Here is a 15,515-nt window from a genome sequence, read left to right as displayed (position 1 = left end):
TCTAATTAGTATCTAAGCCCCTTGAGAGCAGGATCTGATAGGATTAATTTTAGAATTCACTACAGTGATGAGTTCAGTGTTACAAATATTTCCTATTTCTTGAGTTAGCCATTCTCTCATCTGTATTCCCAGGTTGGATACATCACATGTATATACATCATAGTAACTTCTTTGATTCTCTCTAAAGGCCAAGTGAATTTTTTGGTGTGTGTGGGGGAAATGATAGATCTTGCTTATCTTCAGTTTCTTAGCAATTTAAAATGACCAACAGTATATTTATTTAGAATATACAGTTAACATTTGTTGTATATATGAATAAATAGTTTGGTAGAATGAGACAAACTTGAGTTTGAAAACAAGCTCTGCTACTATGAGACAGGATAGCGTTTAAAATGTGTGTCTTCATTTGTAATAGGAACATTAAGCTTACCTGCAGTATAGCCACTTCCGAAGTTTTAGCAACTGTAAACTATTTTGAATCTGTGGAGGCATACATTAGGGGACTAACCCAAGTTCCTTCTAGAAATTACCAGTCTTATTTTTATTTTCTATCAATCTTGCCTTCTCCATCAACACCCCCTTACTTTTTTTTTTTTTTTTTTACCACATCATTCCTAATATTTTCTCAATTCTTCTAAGGGGAACCAAAAACACATCTCTTGCTTCTTGTCTCTGTTACCCTTGGGTGTTTGTATCTGTGTGAAGGGGGAGTGGCCGTGGTTGACAAGCATGTGTGTAATGTAAATATTGCATTTGAGTTCCCTAAAATGTACATTTAGGCAGAAATTGTCTTTCTTCTCTGTAGAGCAAAAGGCAATGTCCCCCCCCCCCCCCCATCTTATCCCTTTTTAAGGAATCCTTTTTAGGAATCGCTCCTGGGCTTCAGGCTGGCCTTAAGCTTCATTTTATTCTTTTTTTTTCCCCCTAACGCCTTAGCACTGGTTCAATGTTTGGTAAGAATTTGGCTCTGGGGAGCGCTATGCTGAGTGACAAATGGATGAGGATGGTTTTACTGAAGCATCTGCACCGCATTTAATTTTCTGTGTTGTTTTATTTGTTCCTTCCAGCTCCCAGGATACTGAATTTCGTGAGCTCCGGTTGGGTCGCTGGTACTTCAAGCGTTTAGTAATAAGAAACATAATCCGCTTTTTCCGTAGGATAATAAATCCTCATTTATATTAAGGGCAGCTCACCCCACACGGCTTTTACACAGTATTTTCCTGAACCTGCGGGACGCGCAAATTCCCTCCTCAAGCCCCGGAGCCGCCCAGGCGGCCTCTGGTGACCCGGCCCGCAGGACCCAGGCCTGACCCGAGGTGGCCTCGCGCGCCGCCGCCAGGCCAGACCCTATCGGCCGCCCCGCCTCCCCGCGCCCGGGCTCCGGCTTCCATCCCTGCAGCCTCAGCCGTCTGCGACAGCGACACCACGCCTCCCTGGCCGCCGCTCGCCCCGCCTCGGCTCGCCGCGCCAGACAGCGGGTAACCGCCGCCTCCGCCGGGGCATCCCGGCTCCATAGGCCGAGCTCCAGACACCTGCCTCTCACTGGCCGCCGCCGCTGCCCCTCAGCCCGCAGCCCCCTCGGCAATTGGCCCTGAGCCGCCACTCGTCATCCTCCGGCCTCTCCTCGAGTCCCGCCTCCATCGCCGGGTCATTTAAGTTTATCACAAATAAATAAATAAAGGAGGAAATAGAAATGCGTAGAAAGTAAAAGCAGTCGGGAGGGGGCGGGGGTGTGGAGGAAATCGAGGGGCGGAGCGGAGGCGTCAACAACCTAACTTGATGGTGCCTGTGTCAGCCAATCACCGTTCACTCCACTCCGGCCAGACGGGCGCTCTCTACCAATGGTTTCCCACCTCGCGAGTCACTGAACGACGAGATACGACTGACCTCTCCAGACTGGGCGAAGAGGCGGCGGGGTGGGAGAGTGGGCGGACGATTGGCCAATCGCCTGCTAACGATGCTCTGAGCGAAGTTTCTGCGCCCCAATGGGTGTTTGAGGTAGCGGATTGGGCCTCTCCTAGCCCAATCGAAGGTGGTAGACACGAGAGGAGGGCCGGTCGGGGGTGGGGACGGAGACCGGGGAGGGGAGGAGGAAGAGTGCATTTTGTTTATGGGCGGCAACCTCACGAGGGGCGTCCCATTCTTATTGGCCCGCTGGCGCCAAGAGTGGCGTGAGAGCAACCCAATAGCGGAGACAGACGGAGGGTTCTCGGCGTGAGGCGCCCAATGTGGGCTTTCTGCCGAAGAAGTAGGGGCGGGGGGAAGTTTAGGAGTTGAGGAAAGAAGATTAAAGAGCGCGAGGAGGTAACGCCAAAAACTCTAATTTGTTGTGGGGCGGGCAGGGTGTGTGCGTGCCGAGGGGGACGAGGCGTCTGCGAGGCGCTCGGAGTGGGGGGCGGCGGGACGGGGAGGGAGGGCGCTGGGGTGGGGCTGGGGGAGCGAGTTCCAGAGCGGCGAGCCCACGGGCCGCCGGCCGGCCGAGCGCGCGCGCCCCGAGCCCCGCCCCGCGCGCGCCCCCTCCCTCGGGCGCCCCTCCTCGCGCCCGGCGGCGGCCTCGCCCGACCCGGCGGGGAGGGTCTCCGGGTGCCGGGAGCGGGCGGGGCGTCCCGCAGCTGGAAACGTGTCTTCTGCCGCCGTCTTCTCTACTCCCTGCGCCCGGAGCTGCTGCTTCCAAGAAGAGGAGCTGAGGGGGACTAGCCGGGGCTCAGGAGCTGCTAGAGGCGCCCGCTTGTCTTCCGCCCCCTCCCTCCCCGCCCTCCCCCGCTTGCCGTGGCTCTCGCGGTCTCTGGAGCGTCTTCAGAGAAGTGGGGGGCGGGAGGTGTCCGGGCCCCAGCGCCGCTGGACGCCTCTCCAGACGCAGAGCCCCCGGCCCCGCCTGCTTCGCTGCCACGACTAGAGAGGAGGGGGCTTGGGAAGGGAAGACGCGCCTTGCCTTCTTTCTCTTCTCCTTTGGGCCACTTTGGAAACATGGAAACGTGTTCTCGCTTTTTTGCAACCTGAGCCGAAGCGGTTGGAAGGTTTTGGAAAGTTTAAAAACAGACGCCGTCTCCCACCTTGTTGAATGCATTCCTGTGTGTGGCGTTCAGGTCCCCCCGCCCCGCCCTCGAAGCTGTTATCGTTTTTTAAGGATGCCGCAGAGGCAGGAGGCAGGGATTTTCTGAAAGTTCTATTGATAAACACACTTGCACAAACATATGCTAGGCACACGCACAAACTATCAACATTAGCGAAAAACACAATATGGCGTACAGCTCTACTACCTAGCGCGTAATCCGCTGATCTCTTACTCCGAACCGGGTTGAATGAGGTCAGTAGCAGGATGACAGCTCTCGTAAAAATCTGAATGAGAGAAAGTAATTTGGAAGCCTGTGGCTGTGGTACTGTCCTCAGATTCGGTACTGGCCTAAGCTAAGTTGAACACGTTACCTTTGTACGCAGGTGAAAATTGGCTTCACTGTTTTGTGGCCGTTAAAAATACCAAAATGTTGCTAAGATTGGATTTGCTCACTTCATGGCCATGTTTAAATTTCACCTGATGGCAGGTCTTGGGGACCGACCGTTCCTTCACCTCATTGTTTCAAGCTAACTCTTCCGAGGTCATTGCTGGAAGAACTTGTTGCCATTGAAAGTTTTAAAACACAGTTGCCATTTTGTAAATAAATTCTGTTGCTAGCAACACTAAATTGACGTGATGATCAGTCATTAGTAACTTAAATTTATAAATGGTCTGCTTTCATTCCTGTTCCTGCTCCTAATCTCAAGTACGCTTTACTGTTTTGTGGAAATAATTAGGTACTCAGCCCCCCCCCCCCACATCAGTCAAGATTTGTATTTTTGCTTAACAGCCAGGCATATCTGTGTTTCTAGGAGGAGAAAAAAATGTGACATTGATTTTCATGTCTTTGCTTTTTGTCATTCTTAATCAGACTGTATCGGAGTTGATGCACTTGCTGCGTGATAGCCTGGTGCCATCTTGAATAGTCTTCTCGCAGGAAGCTTTGGGGCTTGTCCTTGAGGAAGTGCTGATGAGTTCAGCATTCAAGGTTTCATTTCCAAGATTGGGGTTGTCATTCCCATTGAGCTCAATTTTTGAGGTCCTTAGGCTTGAACCATGCGGTGCAAAGGGAATGTGAGAAGGCAGAAAGTGAGTTTCCTAGAAATAGATTAGCTGCTCAGTGAGTTGGACAGTTGGGTTGGTTTTGGTTTTGTGATTTCAGATCTTGCAGGCCAGTGAAATACAGGCTTTCTGCACATGAAGATAAGGTGACAAGTTTACTGGCTACTGGTATCCAAAGCAGTATGTCCTTTTGTGACAAGGTTCTGATTTTAACAGCCTAAGGAAACTTAAAGACTAAAAATTGTCAAATGCTAACTGATTTACAGTAAGAAGTCTTTATGCTTACCCATTTAAGCCAGTATTTTACGATTACTATTACTGCACCAGAAAAATGCAGATATGGTTTATAGGTGTATACTGAAAGTATGAAATTAAGTGGAATACTGAGGAAAGAGAAACTTCTATGTGAGTGTTACAGTTGGTGGAGGGCTGAGCATTTGGAGTTATCAGAGGCTGTGATGCCAGTTTCCAAGTAGTTAGAAGATTGCTGAGACCCACAGATGTCCATAATATCCTCTGGCTATCACATTAATCAGAACAATTTTTGGTATGGGAAGAAAATCTAAAGAAAAGACCACTTTCACTGAACTATCTCTCACATTAGGAAAAGTCTTTAGGAGACTTTGTAGGCAAATTGGACTTCCTAGAAAGCAGGGTAGAATAAATAATTAGGTCATTCTAGAAGAGGAATAAAAGCCACATCAGACTTCCTATAAAAGATCCATAATTTATAAATGAATTTCCAATTATCCCAAGTGTCTTCAGAATAAGTGGCAAGGAGAATTCTGTAAAACATTGGGAATACAGAAGTAGAGTTTAATGGCTCTGCTTTTTTCTTTGAAATAAGCATGCTTTTCTGAAATAGATGGTTAAATTCATCAAATTGTTCTGAGCACGATTCTAGACACTTGGGATCCAAGTGAATAAGAGAAAATTTCCTGCCCATTTGGAGCTTACACTGTGAAGTCACGTGTACTTTGTGTACCTCAGACTGGAGAAGAAATTTCTGGATAGAACTTTAAAACCTCACTGTTTTCTTGTTTTAGCAACTACAATTGAAAAAGTTTATAGAGGTTTGAGGGGAAGGAAGGTGTTTACCTGTTTCTAATGAGGATAAAAGAAGACTTAGCTAATTTATTTGTACTTTTTTCGATTGTCATGAAATATTCTCTATATTTCAGTAAGCTTTTGACAATAAGGGTTTTATTTTTTCATAATTTTAAGCATGTTTGGAAATAAATAAAATGTTGCTTTATATTAAAATCTTGTGTCTTGAAATTTACTGTAAAATCCCTATGTACCATTGGCTTTAAGTTAGCAAACTGTCATAAAAACAAAAGCTAGAATATCTGTTACATTTTAGATAGGATTTGTTTTAGGAATGTATCTGAAAAATCGTGTCTAAATCTTTTTTAGTTGTGGTTTTATTAAGAGAAGAAGATTTATTGTAATTAATTTATAGCTGACATTAAATGGATAGAAAGAGAGGTCTCCAAAAAATGCTTTGTTATTTAAACCTATTTTTCAAACTCCAGAAGAATTTGATTGGCATGCCTGTGATTTAATAGACCATTTGTAATGCAAGAGGAACATTAGAGAAAATTTTAGCATGACTTTAAATCTAATCATTTAGTCTGTAGGTGTAAAAATCCCAGGTTTCCGGATGGAAGGAAGCTTCATGCCTGGTTAAATGAGTGTATGGTTTCATATTGAATTTGTGGCTTCAAGTAGTGGGTGTCATACCTTTTAAAACCTAGTTCATAATTCTCAAATAAGTTTTGATTCTCACTGTTTTTCTGTCACTATTGTTAGTCAAATACAAGTTTCATGCTTCAGGGGAGTCCTTCCTCCAGTCCTCTGCTTGTTGGGCTTGTATCTCTATTACCTGCTTTAGGTCTCTCTTTATGTTAATTTGCAGCTTAATCAACATCTTCCAGAAAGGGTGCACTTTAAAGTTCTTTAGAGCACTTTCTGATTGCCTGTGACTATTTGTATACAGACTTGCCAGCATCTGAAAGCTATAAATAGTAAGATTTAGGAGGAAACAGAAACTTTATAACTAATGGAATGTATTGTTTCAGCTGAATTTTGCTTTTATAAAGAGCAAAGTGGAAGAATGTTTAATAGATTGTTAAAAACCATGAACCTTTCCTGTTTCTGGTAAGCATGGCTGATCAATGTGTGTTTGAGTGGGTGCAAACAGTTTTTGAATAAAGATATATTTCAGTCCTGGAAAAGTAACCCCAGTTCTGCCCTGTGGTCCTCAACGTGGAAGGCATTCAAAGTTCCTAGGCAATTCTGTTTAGCCCATTTTGTTGGTTACTGAAACTTTCCTATATGTAACATATAAATACATGCTAATTAAATCTTTGTAAATCTTGTAATACTTTGGGACTAAAATGTTGTTTTGGAAATTTTATTTTACTTTTTTTTTTAACTTTTATTTAATAAATATAATTTTCCAAAATACAACTTTTGGATTATAGCGGCTTTTCCCCCATAACCTCCCTCGCTTTGGAAATTTTTAAAGCATGATCACTAAGCAGCCTGTAAAGTGAATGAAAGCTAGAGTACAGAGTTCATAGAGCCCTGGATACACATAAGAAAGTTCAGTTCCTAAAAGGTGTTCATAGGCCAAAATATAAAATGTTCACATCTGTCAATTTTTTTGCAACAAAATAAGCAAGACTAATTCTATTAATATTCATTTTTGTAAGGTAAGTCTAAGCATGTGTACAATGCTTTTTAAGTCAAAATTTGGGGTGTTATTGGCTAGACACAGTCATTTCTTTGCCAGAGAAACTAGGCTGTGTGAGGGCTAACCATCTGTTAAGTGATAGAGACAAAGAAAGGTTTTAATATACTAGTCTAAAATTTCCACAAACTTGTTTTGAATTGTATTGTCATTTTGTTTTGGTCTTCATGCTCTGTGTTGAATATGCACTGGGTCAGTCACCCCACTTTGTTTTGTGAACACATGATTCAAGGTCTAGATAAGGTTATTGTCACAGCTGATTTCTCTACAGGCAAGATAAAAAATGTTTTGATTTTTTTTTTCATGTAATGATCAAAAACTCACAAGGGAAACCCGTTATCCCCCACAAGAGTTGTACAAATGGTTTCAAGCACACTTATTTTTACCCACTCATTCTGAATTTGGGGGTGTCTTAATTCTTTTGCTTTATATAGTCAAGCCTTGTATTTCAAATCCATTCCTGAGCTGTTTGGGGGGAAAAAAAAAGTAGCAACAGGAATCCAGATTGCCTGTTTTAGGTACAATATGGTGTGATGTGAAATTGAAACAGCAGATTGGTGAGAAACTTTAGTTTCAAACAAATATAAACTAGTTTGTTTAGTGAAGTCATACACAAAACAGTAGTCTATTGACAGGGCATTTTTTTTCCTTCATTAATTTTTACATCATGAGGTCACTTTTGTTTTTTGGGCCAGTAGTCTATTTCCAAAGTATCATATATGAGAAAATAAACCTACATTGCTGATTGTAGTGATATACTTAGATAAATAGCAGGCCAGGGAATTATTTATAGCAGTGCTAATTATATCAATAAAAATAGCAATATTAATACTGCGAGTGTCAAAATCCCTTCTTGACAGTATGAAGTAAACAGAACTATAGTGAAACAAAGCAGCCAGCCTGTCTTTACTGTCAGCTGGTGAATATGCACTTCAGGAAAAGCACACAGTTTGGAGAGTGGGGGGTACTGATTTAATCATTTTGCAATACTTTTGACTTTTTAAAAAGGTGTTCTTTAATTCAGCACAATATCAAAAAGATTTGGATTTCTAGTTTTGAAATTCTCAGTATCACTGCTATTAATATTTAAGTGGTTTATAAATTATCAGAAATTCATTTTATGTTTATCTTCATTTTTGAAACACAGGTTACCATTGCAAAAGGAAACTAGAAGAACCTGGAATAATTTATAAAACAAAAACCACCACCACCATCACACACACACACATACGCGCGCACGCACACACACACACACACTCACTCACTGGTTCTCTCTTTTCTCTTTCCTTCTCCCTCTACCCCCCCCCCCTTCCTTATCCTCTCAATAAATTTCTGGCTTCCTTTAAACATAAAAATAATGGCTTTTTCCATGGTTTTTATTTAAGGGAAAACAAAATTTCTTTGTAGTTTTCATTATTTCTAATCAGTTCTTATTAATTTTATGGTATTTTAAAATTACTCTTCTAGGAATATAAAATCAAGTAAGTAGAAATCACTAAATTCAAAGGTTTTTGAGACACAATCTGCCTTTTCATTTCTTCATTTATTAAATTTGGCTTTTTCACTTTATTACACATGGTCAGCAATCTTGAGTATAGGGTTAATAGAGGTTGTTCTATGTCTGGCCCTTGAACTACTTGTATGATCTTGGTCATGTCACATAAAATGAGTGGGTTGTCACTTTAGCTCTTCATCTTCAGGGTCCCTTTTCTAATAATATCAGAATATGAACTTATACATTTGAACCCTTGTTTTATCTTCAGGTACTATTAACTGGAAGTGGTGTTTAGGGCTCCATTAAAAAGTATAGATAGATTATTTGACTTTGCTTCTAACTCAGGAATTTGTAGTGGAAATAGAATTTATAAGCCTTATTTTTTGTATTCATTCAGCATAACTGTTTAACTGTGGAGGTAGATACTAACAGAATGAATTATCTCACAATAATTTTCTAATTCTACACTATAGAGATAAATAGATATGCTTCTTCAAAGAAAAAAGATAAACTTTGTTTTTATGCTTCTGTTCTCTGAGCCACACATGAATGTACTTTGGTAGTCAATAATTGTCTTCACAAAGTTCTTATGAAATTGGTAATTTTTAACTACAGGTTGAACATCCCTAAATCTAGAACTTTATGAATAGTGACGATGCTACAAATGGCATATTCCCCACTATGAAATTTTGTTTCATGTGCAAAATTATTAAACATACTGCATAATAATATTTTCAGACTATGTATGAAGTAGAATTAAAGTATTTAGATGTGGATCCCATTACCACGATACTTTATTATATATATACAAAGTTCTAAACTCCAAGAATTTCCCAAGCATTTCAGAGGAGGGATATTCATCCACTACTTCGGTTGATTTTTAAACCTGCTTTGTACCCATCCAGAGACAGATCACTTTAAGAGGGATGATAAGGTAGGTAAAGAAATTTGACAATTTTGATGTAGGAGAGTAGAAAGCATTTGTGTTGGAAAAGACTTAGACTTCCCTGTCTCATATTGAAACAAACAGCTGCACGTAATTTGTGTGTACTTATTTGATCTTCATTAAGTGATAGCCTTAAAATTTTCATTTAAAATTTTGCTCTTTTCAGTGACTCACATTGCGTTTGCTAGTATGAATAACTTGGGGGCTCAAAGTTTTCAAATACTGCCTGTTCACAAATGGAAGCAGCAAAGTGCAGAAAGCTTAAACTTTCACAGCTCCAGATGGTCCAGGTACTGATTATACAACAATTTTATAAAACACCTTACAGGGGTGGGGAAACTTTTTTCTGCCAAGGGCCATTTGAATACTTATAACATCATGCAGTCCATACAACTTAAAAAATAGTCTGCTATAGATTTATTGAATTACAAGTAATGCCTGGGGTTGCCTTGGCAGTGCCAGACCAGATGATTCTGTTGATCTTTTATGACCCATGGGCTGGACATTGCCCCCTCTTTTAGAGAGTACATATGGTAAATTGAACAATATACTTGCCAATGCTAACTGGTCTAACCTGCTGATTGTCTTGCTATTTAATAGAGAGAAGTTACAAGAAAAATTTAGATCACCTATTGGACACAAAAGATATGTGTGTTTCAGTGCATGCAAACAATGGGAAAAATATTCTAAATGTGTTTAAGAGAAACTAATTTTAAGGTTAATCGAAATCCATCACATATATTAAGGAATTACTTTAGACTTTTCTAAAGACATTGATGTCAAAATGACTAGCAGAATTATGTTAAGCAATAATATTAAGGAAAAATAATGGCGTTGGTAACCTATTTCTTCAGAATTGACTCTGTACCAGGCACTGGTTATAGCTGCAGTTTTTTTCAGTTAATTCCACAGTCCTATTAATACCTTTATTATTTTTAATTTTAAAGATAAGCGAAGGCTCAGCAAGGGTAAGTCTCTTGTTCAAAGTCTCATGGCTAGTCTCTAACAGATGGAAATTCAGACTCAAGTCCTCTAGTTACCCAAAGCCCTTAATCGCCATTCGCCAGTCCCCTTCCCCCTGCTCCAGAGCCTTCATTCTTGGACTGTTTTCACTCAGTGCTTTCCCAGATTAGCGCTGGTAGTTTTATTTGAGGAAAAGCGTAGTAGATTTTGAGAAGGTTCTAGAGAAGTGCACAAGGTGAAAGAGTTGTAAGTGGGAGGAACAGTTGCTATGGTAGAGAATGAAATTTTAACTCTTGTATATACAGTCAGAATTACAGCTGCTGAGAGGGAATTTGTCTAAAGATTTTCAGTGAATGTGCCCAGCAGCTGTTGCCTGATTTGGTTCCGTGAACAACAGTGAAGCTGGATAACATGTTAACACAGGTTGTGGAAATCATGAGTTGGAGCAGTTCAAAACAAGTGTTAAATACTGGGAATACTGAGAAGCTGGAAGTCAAAAAGGAAAAATAAATCAAACCAGACCAAGAAACCAAGAGCATACAGAAATAGGGTGAGGTTGGACAGAATATATCAAAACTGGAAGAATGTACTGACTTTGAAAGCTCCTATGTTTGTTGTTTGTAGCCATAATGTTTGTTTCAAAAAACAATAACTAGTTTAAATATGGCACTTAGAGTTTACGATACAAAGACTGCTATGCTTTTGGCATAAAACTATGATCATCAGTACTGGTTGATCATACATAATCCAAAAGTGTGAAATGCTATAAAATCTAACTTTTTGAATGTTGATATGATGCTGCAAGTAGAAAATTCCATGCCTGACTTTATGTGACAGGTCACAGTCAAAACACAGCACACTAGAATGATTGTATAAAATTACCTTCAATCCCTGTTTGTAATCTTTATATGAAATGTACATGAGTTATGGTTTGAATTGGGTCCAGTTGTCTTGTATATATACACTAAAATTTCAAGTTGGAAAAACCCTGAAATCTGAAATGCTTCTGGTTCTATTTGCTATTTTTTTAAAAAGATTTATTTTATTTATTTGAAAGGCAGAGAGTTACAGAGAGGCAGAGGCAGAGAGAGGTCTTCCATTTGAAGGTTCACTCCCCAGATGGCTGCAACAGCTGGAACTGCACTGATCTGAAGCCAGGAGCCAGGAGCCAGGAGCTTCCTTTGGGTCTCCCATGTGGGTACAGGGACCCAAGCACTTGGGCCATCTTCTGCTGCTTTCCCAGCTGATAACAGAGAGCTGATCAAAAGAGGAGCAGCCAGGACTCAAACCGGCACCCACATGAGATGCTGGCATTGCAGGTGGCAGCTTTACCCGCTATGCCCCAATGCTGGCCCCCCTATTAACTATTAATAAGTCTACTAACTTAGATTTAGACAGTAAGTTTAGGTACATTACAAAGGAATGCAATTTAGTATAATAACCTGTGTGTAAACCATTTATTGAGTACCTCATATATGCCACCCATTTCTGAAACCACTGTTACTGGAGGTATTTACAACATTAAGTTGCTGTTTGCTACCTACTTTTGAAGTACAAGAAAACAACTGTTAGCTTTCTTTAGGATTTACTAAATATGAGGGATAAAATAATTTTTACCTTAAGTATTTTATTCATTTTGTAGTTTAGCTTTTGATTTCCTTCTTTCCACATTTATGGAGATTTTTTTTTTAATTATTTATTTGAAAGCCAGAGTTACAGAGGCAGAGAAAGAGAGAGGTCTTTCATCTGCTGATTCACTTCCCCAGTGGCCGCAATGGCTGGAGCTAGGCCTATTCGAAGCTGGGAGCTAAGAGCTACTTCCAGGTCTTCCACATGGGTGCAAGGACCTAAAATGTTGGGCCATCTTCCACTGCTTTACGAGGCACATTAGCAGGGAGCTGGAAAAGTGGAGCAGCTGGGAATTGAACCAGTGCCTTTATGTGATGCCAGTATACAGGCAATGGCTTTACTTGCTATGCCACAGTGCTCAGTGCTGGCCTGCATTTATGGAGGTTTAAGTCAGGCTATGCTTGGCTTAAACTGGAATATGGTCTTGATTTCTCTTATGTAACTTTAACTTCTGTTTAATCTGTCACTCTACAGAAAGGATGGTCTAATTTTATTTGATAATATGAATGTATTTCTGTCAGAGTAAGCATTGTTTGATTAGCTCAGGTAAAATCAGTGTACATGTGTTTGGATTTAGGATATTTAGAATAGTGAGCATCAGTGAATGAAAGAAATTAGGTAATGTTTAAAGTGAATTTTTATTTCTGATAATTTAAGTGACTTCAAACCAAAATGTGTACCATATGTACATATATATCCAAATATCCTTTGCCTACAAGGTTCTAAAGATTTTAGAAGCTTTTATGAGATAATATTTATTGTTGAGCTGTATTACCTATGAGTAATATTGTTTGAATGGAATCAAAGAATAGTGAAAGTATTATACCATACTTACATGGCTTTAACTTTTCCTATGACAGTATCTTTGATATTTTCTTCAGACTCTTAATTTTAGTCCATTAGGAAATTAAGTGTAATGGCCATTTTGTGTGGTTCAAATGAACACATCATTGAACAAAATGCATTGTGATGTTAGAAAAATGCCAGTATTTTCAGTTCATGCATGGCGCCTCTCCTCTCTAGGTTCATTCTTATTTTTTTGGCATCCTGTGGTACCTGTCTTCTTACCAACTGTGTGGTGTCTCACTATCCTTTATATATCTGACCTGCAGAAATAACTTTAAAAATTCCTGCTTTTAATAATGTTTCTTGATCTAAAAAGGGGTTGAGAATAGGGTGATACTATGTTAAAGAGGTGATTATTGCTGAAAAGCAGTATGGCAAAAAATGAACAATTTCAGACCCTTCTGATTCAGATTTTCTACATTTCACTCTCAATATTTATTATAGACTGAACTAGAGTATGTGATAGCCGAAAAAGAATGGTTGTTGGTTTTTTTGTGTTTTTGTGTTGTATATACCTATGTTGCCATTATTATTGTGATGACAAGTTTATTATGCAAAAATTGGTGCATCTGATATAGAAATGAATTTGATGCAAGTTGGTGTTTTAGACAGTTTAACTTATAGCTCAAGTCATTTGAGATTTATCACTCAGGAAAGGTAACATTTAGAATTATACTACATGGAGCTGCAGTTCCTTAAGAACAAGTCCTATATTAGTTTTTTATTACTATTACAGAATACTGGAGGTAGACTAACTTATAAAGAAATGGTGTTTATTTTGGCTCTCAGTTCTGTAGGTGCAAGATCTAAACAGCAGGGTTTGGCTCTGGCAATTCCCTTTACCTTAATGATTATACAATGGCAGAAGCCTGTATGTCTCTCCTCCTTAACCTCTAGGATTCTATTATGGTCTCTGCCTTACTGACCCAATCTCATTCAATTGCTTCCTAAAGTCCCCACCTCTAAACACAATAGACTAAATTTCTACCTTCTTAATACCATTAACATAAAACTTTGGAGATTAAACTCCCGAATGAGTTCAGGAAACAAATCATATTCAAAGCATAGCAGGTGCCATGCTTTATTCATCTTAATTGTCTTGGTGCTTAGCACAGTACCTTACACCGAAGAGGGATTCAATAAATGTTTGTTGGTCAGGCTTTTTTATATCTACTTAAGAAAGATTATTTTTTTAAAGATTTATTTCTTTGAAAGGCAGAGAGTTAAAGAGAGAGAGAGGGAGAGACAGAGAGATCTTCCATTTGTTGGTTTACTCCCCAAATGGCCACAATGGCCAGAGCTGGGTTGATCTGAAGCCAGGAGTCAGGAGCTTCTTCCAGGTTCCCCACGTGGGTGTAGGGTCCCAAGGACTTGGGCCATCTGTTGCAGCTTTTCCAGGCAATGGCAGAGAGCTGGATCGGAAGTGGAGCTTGAACCAGTGCCCATATGGGATGCTGGCACTGTAGGTGGTGGCTTTATCTGCTATGCCACAGCAGTGGCCCCCAAAAAGATTACTTTAATTCTTCCTTTCCAGGCTATCCATGTCATTATTATCTATTAACTGTGGTTCAAATTTAACGTTGTTAAAATTGTTATCACCTATTAGAAGCTTTCTCTGTACTTTCCCAAAACCCAAGCATTTTTATACATGTTAATTATTTGTTATTCTTTTAGATATTTAATGGAATGCTATCATGGCAGTAGTTCCCATAAAATTTATTTTACCATAATTCAGAAGAGAAATATGTCAGATATCACTCATCAATGATAAAGCAAGTCTGCATTAAAAAGATTACACAGAATTACATTACCTTCTGATTCAAGAATGAAGCCCAAATTTCATATCCTATATGATTCTCATCTCTATAGGAAAGAAAAACCACAGTACTTTTTGCACCTCATTGATTGCCATTGAAGTTTTGAACATTTTATATGAGCTTTCTAATCTGTAAAAATGAATATTCATAACACTTCACACAATTAAAAATAGTTTAGCTTACTTTGCCACATTATCTCAGTTACTTCTGAGTACAGTCCAGTTAAACACTTTTGTGTTAATATATATTTGGCAATCCTGGAAAACAAAAAATGTAACTGAGCTATGATGAACATAGACAGTAAAGTTATGTCAACCATAAAAAGGACACACATTTAATTTCTGCGTAATAGCTAGCATGCTTTTTCCTGCTTGTTAGATTTGCTAGTAGAAATTGGAAAATCTGCCTGATTGGGCAGAATTATAATTTGTCTTTCTACTAACTGAAATCACAACAGATTGATTTGAATTTTTTAAACCAAAAGTTTATATATACTGGAATAACTAAAACTTGGGTTGCATTAAAGTTTACTTAAAGTGATTAATGGCTGTAGTATATGTACTTAAGTATCTGTATCTAAGAGTCTGAAGATAACCTATTGTCATTTTTATGTACTGTATTAAGAAATATACTTTTGGGGAAATTGATTCTTTGGAATAATTATAAGGAAGTCCAAGCATACCTCAGACTCACATATGCCACCCTGCCCCCAAGACTTTTATAGCATTAAGGATTTTAAAAAGAACATAACTTATATAAAGTTACCTTCCCCTTCACTTCAAATTCCAAGCTGCCTGCCTATCTGAATAAAATTTCATTTAAAATCTGGGAACAACTACTAAGACATGCTAGGAAAAGAAACATTTCTTTGAAAATTCTCTATCATCAGTTGGGCAAACAGAGAACAGTGCTGGAATCCAGGGGTAAAGATCTGAAAACAGTAGACA

At 39.5% G+C, this 15,515-nt stretch overlaps 1 protein-coding gene across 31 annotated transcripts in view; it reads left to right on the top strand.

Annotated features, from left to right (window-relative positions):
- Window positions 1-2,078: 2,078 nt before the first annotated feature.
- ZBTB20 (zinc finger and BTB domain containing 20) overlaps window positions 2,079-15,515 on the top strand; it is an 873,240-nt gene continuing 859,803 nt past the window's right edge. For 14 of the 31 annotated variants that reach the window (XR_016233103.1, XM_089331700.1, XM_089331711.1 and 11 more), the window contains exon 1: window positions 2,103-2,304. The gene's annotated coding sequence lies outside the window, so the exon portion shown is untranslated. Of the gene's footprint in view, window positions 2,305-15,515 lie in introns of all 31 variants that reach the window. The other 17 variants (XR_016233099.1, XR_016233100.1, XM_070072132.2 and 14 more) reach the window with 5 other exon arrangements.

This window comes from Oryctolagus cuniculus, chromosome 4 (assembly GCF_051225735.1).
Source record: "Oryctolagus cuniculus isolate XC-2025 breed Fujian yellow rabbit chromosome 4, ASM5122573v1, whole genome shotgun sequence".
NCBI classification, from domain to species: Eukaryota; Metazoa; Chordata; class Mammalia; order Lagomorpha; family Leporidae; genus Oryctolagus; species Oryctolagus cuniculus.
Note: the sequence above shows the minus strand (reverse complement) of the source record. Positions and strands in the feature narration are given on the sequence as shown.